Consider the following 12,189-nt stretch of genomic DNA (forward strand, 5'->3'; position numbering starts at 1 on the left):
TTGACAAACTATGAACACTTAACTATGGCCAAATCACACAATAGTAGGTTCAAACAAGCATGGCAAAAGTGCAAAAGATATCAGCATCACAGACTTTGTGAAATATACTAACATGTCAGGAATTAACATCAGAAAGCAATGTTTAGAGTAAGCAAACAACATGCTATAGGAACAGATCATAGAAAACAAAGGCATGGCATGAATCTACTCAAAGCATAGAATAAAAGTCCCTTACTGACCATGAGCCAAAAAGGCTCAGAAGATATGATGGCACCCATGTAAACATAGCAAGTTTCATTAACAGATTCAGACTTAGCAGAAAACTGAGCATGACATAAACAGAGTTATGAAGGCCTCTTTGCGAGCTCTATTCACTCACCACAAGGCATTGCATGACAAGATAAGCATAGCATCAGAAAGATGGCATGTTTATGAAGCTAACCAAGGCAAAAAGAAAGTTTATAGCATGCATGGATTAACTACAACATCCATGGCAAAATTGATTAACATGTAAACAATCTACCAAGAACATTTTATAGCAAAAGTAGAGAAAGATTGAGACATGCTAGGGCACTCCATAATTGCAAACAGGGGCATGGATGGATATAGCATAACCATATGTCAAAATCATCCTTACTGAAGATACTCAAAACAAGCATGGATCACTCTGTAGCAACATGGTTACATGGCATCAAAATAACAGCAGACAAAGACTTAGCCAAAAACCTGAGATCCTGAAATCAACAATATCATGAAGGCTACTTTGCATGCTTGTGCTAGTCACCACAAATATCACAAAAGTACATGGCATACGCCCTTGTAAAGATGGCATGGCATAGAACAAAACACATGTAGAGCTCGTGCCCATATGCAACACACAACAAATGTAGCAAAAATGACAAATCCTAATACTCTCATAAGAATCAGCACCTAACAATTTATAGCACTCTTGGATCCACGATTTGGTCATCAAGATGGACTCAAACAAGCATGGCACAATGGAACAAAATGAAAAGCACATCACAATGAACATTTTGATATATTGCACGCACAAAACGAAGCAACGGATGAGAAGTTATGGCATGATGAACAGGGGCTAAAAGTATAGCAGAAAATGACTTAGAGAAGAAAATGAGGTCAACCTCCAATCCAGATCTAGGGTTTGCACACGGATCAAGGATGAACGGAGAAGCCGGCCGGAGTTGGTCGCCGAGGGAGGGAGATGGCCGGAGAGGAGGTTCGGCGACGAGGGCGGCACGGAGGAGCTCGCCGGTGGACGCTGGAGCCGGTGAGGAGGCGGCGCAGGGTGGCGCACGCGGGCAGCGGGCGAGCGCGGGCGGCGGCGGTCAGCGCGAGGCGGCGAAGCCGGCGAGGCGAGAGGCGGCGCACGCAGGCGGTTGCGGTGGCCGGCGGGCGTGAGGCGGCGCGGGACACGGGCGGCGGCGGATGGGTCTCGCGAGCTCGCTGCGGGCTCGTGGGCTGGCGGCAGAGAGCGGCGGCGGACGCCACATGGCGCACCCAGATTGGCGCGGGCGGCGGCGACGACTGTGTTCGGCGCGGTGGACGTGTCCGGTGGCGGTGGGGCGATTTGATCTAGGGTTTCATCCGGGATATTGGACGGGGAGCACATATTTATACCTAGAAGGAGGTAGGAGTGTCCAAATGAGGTGTTATTTTCGGCCACGTGATCGTGATCCGACGGCGGAGGACATGGAGATGGTTTGGATGGTTTATTGGGCCGTTTTGGAGGGGTGTTGGGCTGCAACACACACGAGGCCTTCTCGGTTCACCGGTTAACCGTTGGAGTATCAAACGGAGTCCAAATGGCACGAAACTTGACAGGCGGTCTACCGGTGGTGTACCAAGGCCGCTTGGCAAATCTCGGTCCATTCTGAGAAAGTTTAACACCCGCACACGAAAAGAGACAAAAAGGGGGCGCCGGAGGACGTAGGAGTGTCGGATTGCAAAACGGACAATGGGGAAAATGCTCGGATGCATGAGACGAATACGTATGCAAATGAGATGCACATGATGGCATGATATGAAATTCATGACATGAACAACATGCAAAACGAAGACAAGACCCAACCACGAAGGGAAAATCGTAACTTAGAGGCGAAAATGGCAAGAGTTGGAGTACAAATATGGTAAGTTACATCCAGGGTGTTACACAAGGATAAGGAAGAGCTTCACAATAAGTCAAGTGGTGCTTACAAAGCTTCAAGTGATGTCCCTACAACATCAGGTGAGAATCAAGTCTCCAATGAAGAATTTAGCTTAATGGTGAAGAACTTCAACAAATTCTACAAGAGTAGAAGCAAAGAGAGAAGCTCCAAGTCAAGGTCCTACAATGACAAAAGATCTTCTAGTCGTGATCGTAATTGCTACAATTGTGGAAGACCCGAACACTATTTCAATGAGTGTACGGCTCCCTACAAGAAAAGAGAAGACTCACCAAAAATAAGTAGAAGAGATGAATCACCTCCAAGAGAGAGAAGGAGTAGAGATGATCATTATGAACAAAGACCCTCTTGTAGAAGCAAGGATTCATAAAGAAAGGACAAGTCATCAAAGAGCTACACAAGATGAAGACAACAAGCTCAGGTTGGTGAATGGGTGTCCGGTTCAAACTCCGACAACTACTCCGAGAGAAACTATCACTCCAACTCTGAATATACTCAAGATGAAGGTGTTGCTGGTCTTGCACTAGTGTCATCAAACTCCTACGACATATTTGACTCACCAAATGAAGGAATCAGAAGATGCTTCATGGCTAAAGTCCCCAAGGTATCACACCCTGAGTATCTTGATTTTGATAGTGATGATGATTTACTTGTTGACAAAGCTAATGATAAAAACTATGATGGACTTGATAGTAATCACGCTAATCAAGATGAAACGAATGACAATGATAAGAAGGAGATTGAGCGTCTAACTAAAGAACTAAACAATCTTAAGTTAGCTCATGAAACAACTCTAGAGGATCATAGAGAGCTCCTAAGGACTCATGAGAAGCTACGCTTCGAGAAGCTAAATTTAGAGCAAGAGCATGAGTTCCTAAAAGCAATCAATGATGATCTTCGAAAGAAGAGTTATGATTACATAGCCAAACGTCTCCCCTTGTCTACTTATATGCCAGAAGTAAAATCTAGCAACAAGAGCAAGAAAGATTGTTCTTCTAGTAGTAACAATAACCATACTAAATCCAATATTGTTGCTTCTAGTAGTTCTCTTGATTCCACTAATGGTTCTCTTAGCCAAGTCACACTGGAGAGAGAAAATAGCTTATTGAAGGGAATTATAGGGAAAGGTGTTTACAAGAGCCTTGCTGGGAGTAAGCAATTTGAGGAAATTGTACGCAAGCAAGGAAGGCACCGGAAGAATCAAGGTGTTGGTTTTGAACGAAAGTTCAATGCCAATGGAATTGAATGGGAGGAAGATCAATACCCCAAGACGAAGTTTGTTCCTCAACAAGAGAATTATGACCCCACTTCTTTTGAGGGAACACAAGCTCAAGATGATCTTCCACCACAAGATCACAAGCTAAAAGGCAAAGACAAACTTCAAGAAGAGATTTACTCATTTGAAGAAGCTCCTAAAGCCATGGTCAAGTAGGTTCCCAAGACTACGTCAAGCTCTAATTCATCAAGTACAACTACAACTCAAGGATTCCCATCAAGTTGATGTGTGTCCCAAAGAAGAACTAGAGTGTTATTGAGGGTGACTCCACCAACATACTTCACTCATATTCATTGTGGCAAGGACTTGTGCAATCAAATTTCATGTCTTGCACTAGTTCATGGAGTCACAAACCCTTTTGTTATTAAGACAAGGGACAAGGTAAACCCTCTTGTGCTTTCATGGACATCATCATATGTGCAATTCACTCTATGTCTATGGATATCCTTGTATGTTCCTTGTGGGACTAACCCATGTAGGTACTGAAAGTGCAACACTCCGACGGATTGCTCCAAATGATCTACATCAACATTGAGCATCCACATCTTCACTATCTAAATGAAGTCATTTTCAACAAAACCCAAGGTTAGTTCATCCCTCTTAGGGGGGATATCACATCTAGGGGGAGCTTTGCTCTAAAAATTAAGCTAAAGCAACTCTAATGGTGTGAACACATTAATGCTTTATGTAAAAGTGGTAACCCACTTGTGCTTAAATGATGAGTATGACCTATGATAAAAGGTTCTCATTTGACTCCTAAGTCAATATACTCATATATATATATATATATATATATATATATATGACCTGGTCATCGCCAATTGCTTGATGGATGTTAGAATTGATTGTGCATGCTTTGACACATATTTCATTTGCTATTGTATCTATAATTTTTGATTGTTCCATGCTATTATATTATCTGTTTTGGATGTTTAATGGGCTTTAATATGCACTTTATATTATTTTTGGGACTAACCTATTAACCGGAGGTCCAGTGCCACTTTCTGTTTTTTTTCCTATTTTAGTGTTCCGCAGAAAAGGATTATCAAACGGAATCCAAACGGAACGAAACCTTCGCGAGGATCTTTCTTGGAACAAACGCAAACCAGGAGACTTGGAGTAGAAGTCTGGAACTCCGCGAAGCTTCCACGAGGCAGGAGGGCGTGCCCCCACCCTCGTGGGCCCCACGGAGCTCCATCGACGTACTTCTTTCGCCTATATATATACTCTTATACCCTAAAAACATCAGGGGGAGCCACAAAACCACTTTTCCACCGCAACAACCTTGTGTACCCATGAGATCCCATCTGGGGCCTTTTCTGGCAATCTGCCGGAGGGGGAATCGATCACGGAGGGCTTCTACATCAACAGCATAGCCTCTCCGATGATTTGTGAGTAGTTTACCACAGACCTTCGGGTCCATAGTTATTAGCTAGATGGCTTCTTCTCTCTCTCTTTGGTTCTCAATACAAAGTTCTCCTCGATGTTCTTGGAGATCTATTTGATGTAATACTTTTTGCAGTGTGTTTGCCGAGATCCGATGAATTGTGGATTTATGATCAAGTTTATCTATGAACAATATTTGGTTCTTCTCTGAATTCTTATATGCATGGTTTGATATCTTTGCAAGTCTCTTCGAATTATCGGTTTAGTTTGGCCTACTAGATTGAAATTTCTTGCAATGGGAGAAGTGCTTAGATTTGGGTTCAATCTTGCGGTGTCCTTTCCCAATGACAGTAGGGGCAGCAAGGCACGCATTGTATTGTTGCCATCGAGGATAAAAAGATGGGGTTTATATCATATTGCTTGAGTTTATCCCTCTACATCATGTCATCTTGCCTAAAGCATTACTCTGTTCTTATGAACTTAATACTCTAGATGCATGATGGATAGCGGTCGATGTGTCGAGTAATAATAGTAGATGCAGAATCGTTTCGGTCTACTTAACATGGACGTGATGCCTATGTTTCATAATCATTACCTAGATATTCTCATAACTATCCGCTCTTCCGTCAATTGCTCGGCAGTAATTTGTTCACCCACCGTAATACATGCTATCATGAGAGAAGCCACTAGTGAAACCTATAGCCCCCGGGTCTCTTCCTTATTATATTGCATCTCTTTTTATTATCGCATCTTGTTTACTATTTTGCAATCTTTACTTTCCAATCTATACAACAAAAATACCAAAAATATTTATCTTACTATCTTTATCAGATCTCACTCTCGTAAGTGACCGTGAAGGGATTGACAACCCCTTTATCGCGTTGGTTGTGAGGTTTCTTGATTGTTTGTGCAGGTACTAGGTGACTTTGTGTTATCTCCTACTGGATTGATACCTTGGTTCTCAAAAACTGTGGGAAATACTTACGCTACTTTGTTGCATCACCGTTTCCTCTTCAAGGGAAAACTGACGCATGCTCAAGAGGTAGCAAGAAGGATTTCTGGCGCCATTGCCGGTGAGATCTATGCTCAAGTCAAGACATACCAAGTACCCATCATAAACTCTTCTCCCTCGCATTACATTATTTTCCATTTGCCTCTCGTTTTCCTCTCCCCCACTTCACCTTTGCCGTTTTATTCGCCCCTTTTCCATTCGCCTCTTTTTGCTCGCTTCTTGTGTGATTGTGTGTTGGATTGATTTTTTGTCATGACGGCTCAAGATAATACTAAATTATGTGACTTTTCCAATACCAATAACAATGATTTTATTAGCACTCCAATTGCTCCTATTGCCGATGTTGAATCTTGTGAAATTAATGCTGCGTTGTTGAATCTTGTCACGAAAGATCAATTTTCCGGCATTCCTAGTGAAGATGCTGCTACCCATCTAAACAACTTTGTTGATTTGTGTGATATGCAAAAGAAGAAGGATGTGGATAATGATATTGTTAAATTGAAGCTTTTTCCGTTTTCCCTTAGAGATCGTGCTAAAACTTGGTTCTCTTCCTTGCCTAAAAATAGTACTGATTCATGGAATAAGTGCAAAGATGCATTTATCTCTAAGTATTTTCCTCCCGCTAAGATCATCTCTCTTAGAAATGATATTATGAATTTTAAGCAACTTGATCATGAGCATGTTGCACAAGCTTGGGAGAGGATGAAATTAATGATACGTAATCGCCCTATGCATGGTTTGATTTTATGGATGATTATACAAAAAAATTATGCCGGACTGAATTTTGCTTCTAGAAATCTTTTAGATTCGGCAGTGGGAGGCACTTTTATGGAAATCACTTTAGGAGTAGCTACTAAACTCCTAGATAATATTATGGTTAATTATTCTCAATGGCACACCGAAAGATCTACTAGTAAGAAGGTTCATGCTATAGAAGAAATTAATGTTTTGAGTGGAAAGATGGATGATTATGAAATTGTTTGCTAATAAGAGTGTTTCTTCTGATACTAATGATATGACTTTGTCCAATTTTATTGAGAATAACAATGAATCTATGGATGTGAATTTTGTTGGTAGGAACAATTTTGGTAACAACGCGTATAGAGGAAATTTTAATTCTAGGTCGTTTCCTAATAATTCATTTAATAATTATGGTAACTCCTCCAACAACTCTTATGGAAATTTTAATAAGATGCCCTCTAATTTTGAGACTAGTGTTAAAAAATTTATGAGTTCACAAAACAATTTCAATGCTTTGGTTGAATAAAAAATGCTTAAGATTGATGAGTTGGCTAGGAACATGGATAGGATTTCTCTTGATGTTGATTCTTTGAAACTTAGATCTATTCCACCTAAGTATGACATCAATGAGTCTCTCAAAGCCATGAGAATTTCCATTGATGAATGCAAAGAAAGAACCGCTAGGATGTGTGCTAAAAACATTGCTTTGTGAAAGCGTGTTCTTCTAGTTTTCATGATAATAATGATGAAGATCTAAAAGTGTTTGATATGTCTTCAATTAAATCTTTGCTTTCCAATATGAATCTTGATAGAGACGGGACTGGAGATGAGTCACCTTTAGTTAAAAGGGGTCCCAATGATTCGGAGTTTTTAGATCTTGATAATAAAAGTGGGATTGAAGAGGTCAAAACTTTACATAGCAATGAACCCACTATTTTGGATTTCAAGGAATTTAATTATGATAATTACTCTTTGATAGATTGTATTTCCTTGTTGCAATCCGTGTTAAATTCTCCTCATGCTTATGATTAAAATTAAGCTTTTACTAAACATATCATTGATGCTTTAATGCAATCCTATGAAGAAAAGCTTGAACTAGAAGTTTCTTTCCCTAGAAAACTTTATGATGAGTGGGAACCTACTATTAAAATTAATATTGAAGATTATGAATGCTATGCTTTATGTGATTTGGGTGCTAGTTTTTCCATGATTCCAAAAACTTTGTGCGATGTGTTAGGTTTCTGCGAATTTGATGATTGTTCTTTAAATTTGCACCTTGCGGATTCCACCATTAATAAACCTATGGGAAGAATTAATGATGTTCTTATTGTTGCAAATAGGAATTATGTGCCCGTAGATTTCATTGTTCTTGATATATATTGCAATCCTACATGTCCTATTATTCTTGGTAGACCTTTCCTTAGAACGATTGGTGCAATTATTGACATGAAAGAAGGAAATATTAGATTCCAATTTCCGTTAAGGAAAGGCATGGAACACTTTCCTAGAAATAAAATTAAATTGCTTTATGAATCAATTATGAGAGCCACTTACGGATTGCATACCAAACATGACAATAGCTAGATCTATTCTTGCTTTTATGACTAGCTAGGGGCGTTAAACGATAGCGCTTGTTGGGAGGCAACCCAATTTTATTTTTGCTCTTTACTTTTTGTTCCTGTTTAGTAATAAATAATTTATCTAGCCTCTATTATGATTATTTTTTTAGTTTTAATTAGTGTTTGTGCCAAGTAAAGCCTTTAGGATCTTCTTGGGTGATTGTTGTTTGATCTTGCTGATAAAGACAGAAAGTATGCGCTCACGAAAATAATTTTCATTCTTTACCAGAGAGCGATAAAATACCAATTCTAACTGAAGTAGATCAATATACGAATTATTTAGGTCTTCCTAATTTCTTAGAATTTTTGGAGTTACGTAAGTATTCCAAACCTCCAGATTGCTACAGACTGTTCTGTTTTGACAGATTCTGTTTTTCATGTGTTGTTTGCTTATTTTGATGAAACTATGGCTAGTATTCGGGGGGTATGAACCATAGAGAAGTTGGAATATAGTAGGTTTAACACAAATATAAATAAATAATGACTTAATTACTGTATAAAGTGGTGGTTTGCTTTCTTATACTAATGGAGCTCATGAGATTTTCTGTTGAGTTTTGTGTTGTGAAGTTTTCAAGTTTTTGGGTAAAGATTTGATGGATTTTGGAACAAGGAGTGGCAAGAGCTAAGATTGGGGATGCCCAAGGAAACCCATGGTAAAATTCAAGGACAACGAAATCCTAAGCTTGGGGATGCCCCGGAAGGCATCCCCTCCTTCGTCTTCGTCTATCGGTAACTTTACTTGAGGCTATATTTTTATTCACCACATGATATGTGTTTTGCTTGGAGTGTCTTGTATGATTTGGGTCTTTGCTTTTTAGTTTACCACAATCATCCTTGCTTTACACACTTTTTGAGAGAGACACACATGAATCGGAATTTATTAGAATACTCTATGTGCTTCACTTATATCTTTTGAGCTAGGAAATTTTGCTCTAGTGCTTCACTTATATATTTTTAGAGCACGGTGGTGGTTTCATTTTATAGAAATTATTGATCTCTCATCCTTCACTTATATTATTTTGAGTGTCTTTTAGAACAGCATGGTAATTTGATTTGGTTATATAATTAGTCCTAATATGATGAGCATCCAAGATGGGCATAATAAAAACTTTCATATAGAGTGCAGTAAACACTATGAGAAGTTTGATACTTGATAATTGTTTTGAGATATAAAGATGGTGATATTAGAGTTGTGCTAGCTGAGTAATTGTGAAATTGAGAAATACTTGTGTTAAGGTTGGCAAGTCCCGTAGCATGAACGTATGGTAACCGTTGTGTGACAAATTTGAAGCATGAGGTGTTCTTTGAGTGCCTTCCTTATGAGTGGCGGTCGGGGATGAGCGATTGTCTTTTCCAACCAATATATCCCTCTAGGAGCATGCACCTAGTGCTTGGTTTTTATGACTTGTAGATTTTTGCTATAAGTATGTGAGTTCTTTATGACTAATGTTGAGTTCATGGATTATACGCACTCTCACCCTTCCACCATTGCTAGCCTCTCTTGTACCGCGCAACTTTCGCCGGCACCATAAACCCATCATTTACCTTCCTCAAAACAGCCACCATACCTACCTATTATGGCATTTCCATAGCCATTCCGAGATATATTGCCATGCAACTTTCCACCATTCCGTTTATTATGACATGCTCATCATAGTCATATTGCTTTGCATGATCATGTAGTTGCCATCGTATTTGTGGCGTGGCCACCTTTCATAATTTTTTATACATGTCACTCTTGATTCATTGCACATCCCGGTACACCGCCGGAGGCATTCACATAGAGTCATATTTTGTTCTAAGTATCGAGTTGTAATTCTTGAGTTGTAAGTAAATAGAAGTGTGATGATCTTCATTATTAGGACATTGTCCCATGTGAGGAAAGGATGATGGAGACTATGATTCCCCCATAAGTCGGGATGAGACTCCGGACGAAAAAAAGAGGCCACAAAGAAAGGCCCAAACAAAAAAATGAGAAAAAAAGAGAGAAGGGACAATGTTACTATACTTTTTCCACACTTGTGCATCAAAGTAGCACCATGATCTTCATTATAGAGAGTCTCTTATGTTGTCACTTCCATATACTAGTGGGAATTTTACATTATAGAACTTGCCTTGTATATTCCAATGATGGGCTTCCTCAAATTGCCCTAGGTCTTCATGAGCAAGCAAGTTGGATGCACATCCACTTAGTTACTTTTGTTGAGCTTTCATACACTTATAGCTCTAGTGCATCCATTGCATGGCAATCCCTACTCACTCACATTGATATCTATTGATGGCCATCTCCATAGCCCATTGATATGCCTAGTTGATGTGAGACTATCTTCCCCCCTTTTGTCTTCTCCACAACCACCATTCTATTCCACCCATAGTGCTATGTCCATGGCTCGCGCTCATATATTGCGTAAAAGTTGAAAAAGTTTGAAAAGGCTAAGTATGAAACAATTACTTGGCTTGTCGTCGGGGTTGTGCATGATGGGAGCATTTTGTGTGATGGAGATGAAGCATGGCCAAACTATATGATTTTGTAGGGATGAGATTTCTTTGGCTATGTTATTTTGAGAAGACATAATTGCTTGGTTAGTATGCTTGAAGTATTATTGTTTTTATGTCAACATTAATATTTTGTCTTGAACCTTTTGGATCTAAACATTCATGCCACAATAAAGGAAATTACATTCAAATTTTTTTAGGTAGCATTCCACATCAAAAATTCTGTTTTTACCATTTACCTACTCGAGGACGAGCAGGAATTAAGCTTGGGGATGTTTGATACGTCTCCAACGTATCTATAATTTTTGATTGTTCCATGCTATTATATTATCTGTTTTGGATGTTTAATGGGCTTTAATATGCACTTTAATATTATTTTTGGGACTAACCTATTAACCGGAGGCCCAGTGCCAGTTTCTGTTTTTTTTGCCTATTTTAGTGTTCCGCAGAAAAGGAATATCAAACGGAATCCAAACGGAACGAAACCTTCGCGAGGATCTTTCTTGGAAAAACGCAAACCAGGAGACTTGGAGTAGAAGTCTGGAACTTCGTGAAGCTTCCACGAGGCAGGAGGGCGCGCCCCCACCCTCATGGGCCCATCCACCCAAACTCGGTCACACCGAAAGCATTAGACTAATCTAGGTTTTCATCTCGGTACTACCGATTAATTAGATCGACACGGTCCCACCGATTTGCTGTAACTGCAGGCAGTTTCACATCTCGGTGCCATTGATTCCTTCCACTCAGTGACATCGACAGCACATGGGTATATATATCTTGCGGCCCGTATGGTTGAAAAATTCTTCAAACGCTTCGAGCCTGCACCCCATTGCTGCCGCCCCCTTGGTCTCCTGATCATCGCCATCGTCTCCTGTGCGTCGTTGCTGCAGGAATCCGCCGCCTTCAACGGAATCTACTCCACCGTTGCCACTATAGAGGATCGTCACCGAGTTACGGTGAGATTCGATCTCCTCGTGATTTCTTTCTCTAATTCAATGCACAAGGATCTTGCCAAGTATCTTTCCACGTTTAAGATTGATCTATCCACCAAACAAATTCGTTAGAATAGATTCGAAGAAAAAATTTAGGGTTAGGTTTCCGCCGAACTCATCTCGGACCGACCGAAATGAAATTTTCAGACCCATCTATTGGCCCTGGGCATTGCATAAGTACAAATTGGTTCCCCCGAAACGTACTGATTGGTGAAACCGAAAGTAAAATTTTAGTGAAACCCTAGCATCTTGGAGCCACCGAACTACAACTCGGTCCAACCGAAATGGTGTGTTTAGGATCTATGAGTGCTTTGGTGTTACCGATATGATCAACTCGGTAGCTCCAAAATGCTTTATGTGAAAAAATAATACTAAAGTTTGGACTCAAATTTTTGAAAAACTATCTGCTTTTTGTGATAATTCATCTATCTGCCCATACCCATCTATTCACAGGGTCAGCTTTGCAAGATGTCTAGTACCAGTG

The sequence above is a fragment of the Triticum aestivum genome, chromosome 6A (genome assembly GCF_018294505.1).
Source record: "Triticum aestivum cultivar Chinese Spring chromosome 6A, IWGSC CS RefSeq v2.1, whole genome shotgun sequence".
Taxonomy (NCBI): Eukaryota; Viridiplantae; Streptophyta; class Magnoliopsida; order Poales; family Poaceae; genus Triticum; species Triticum aestivum.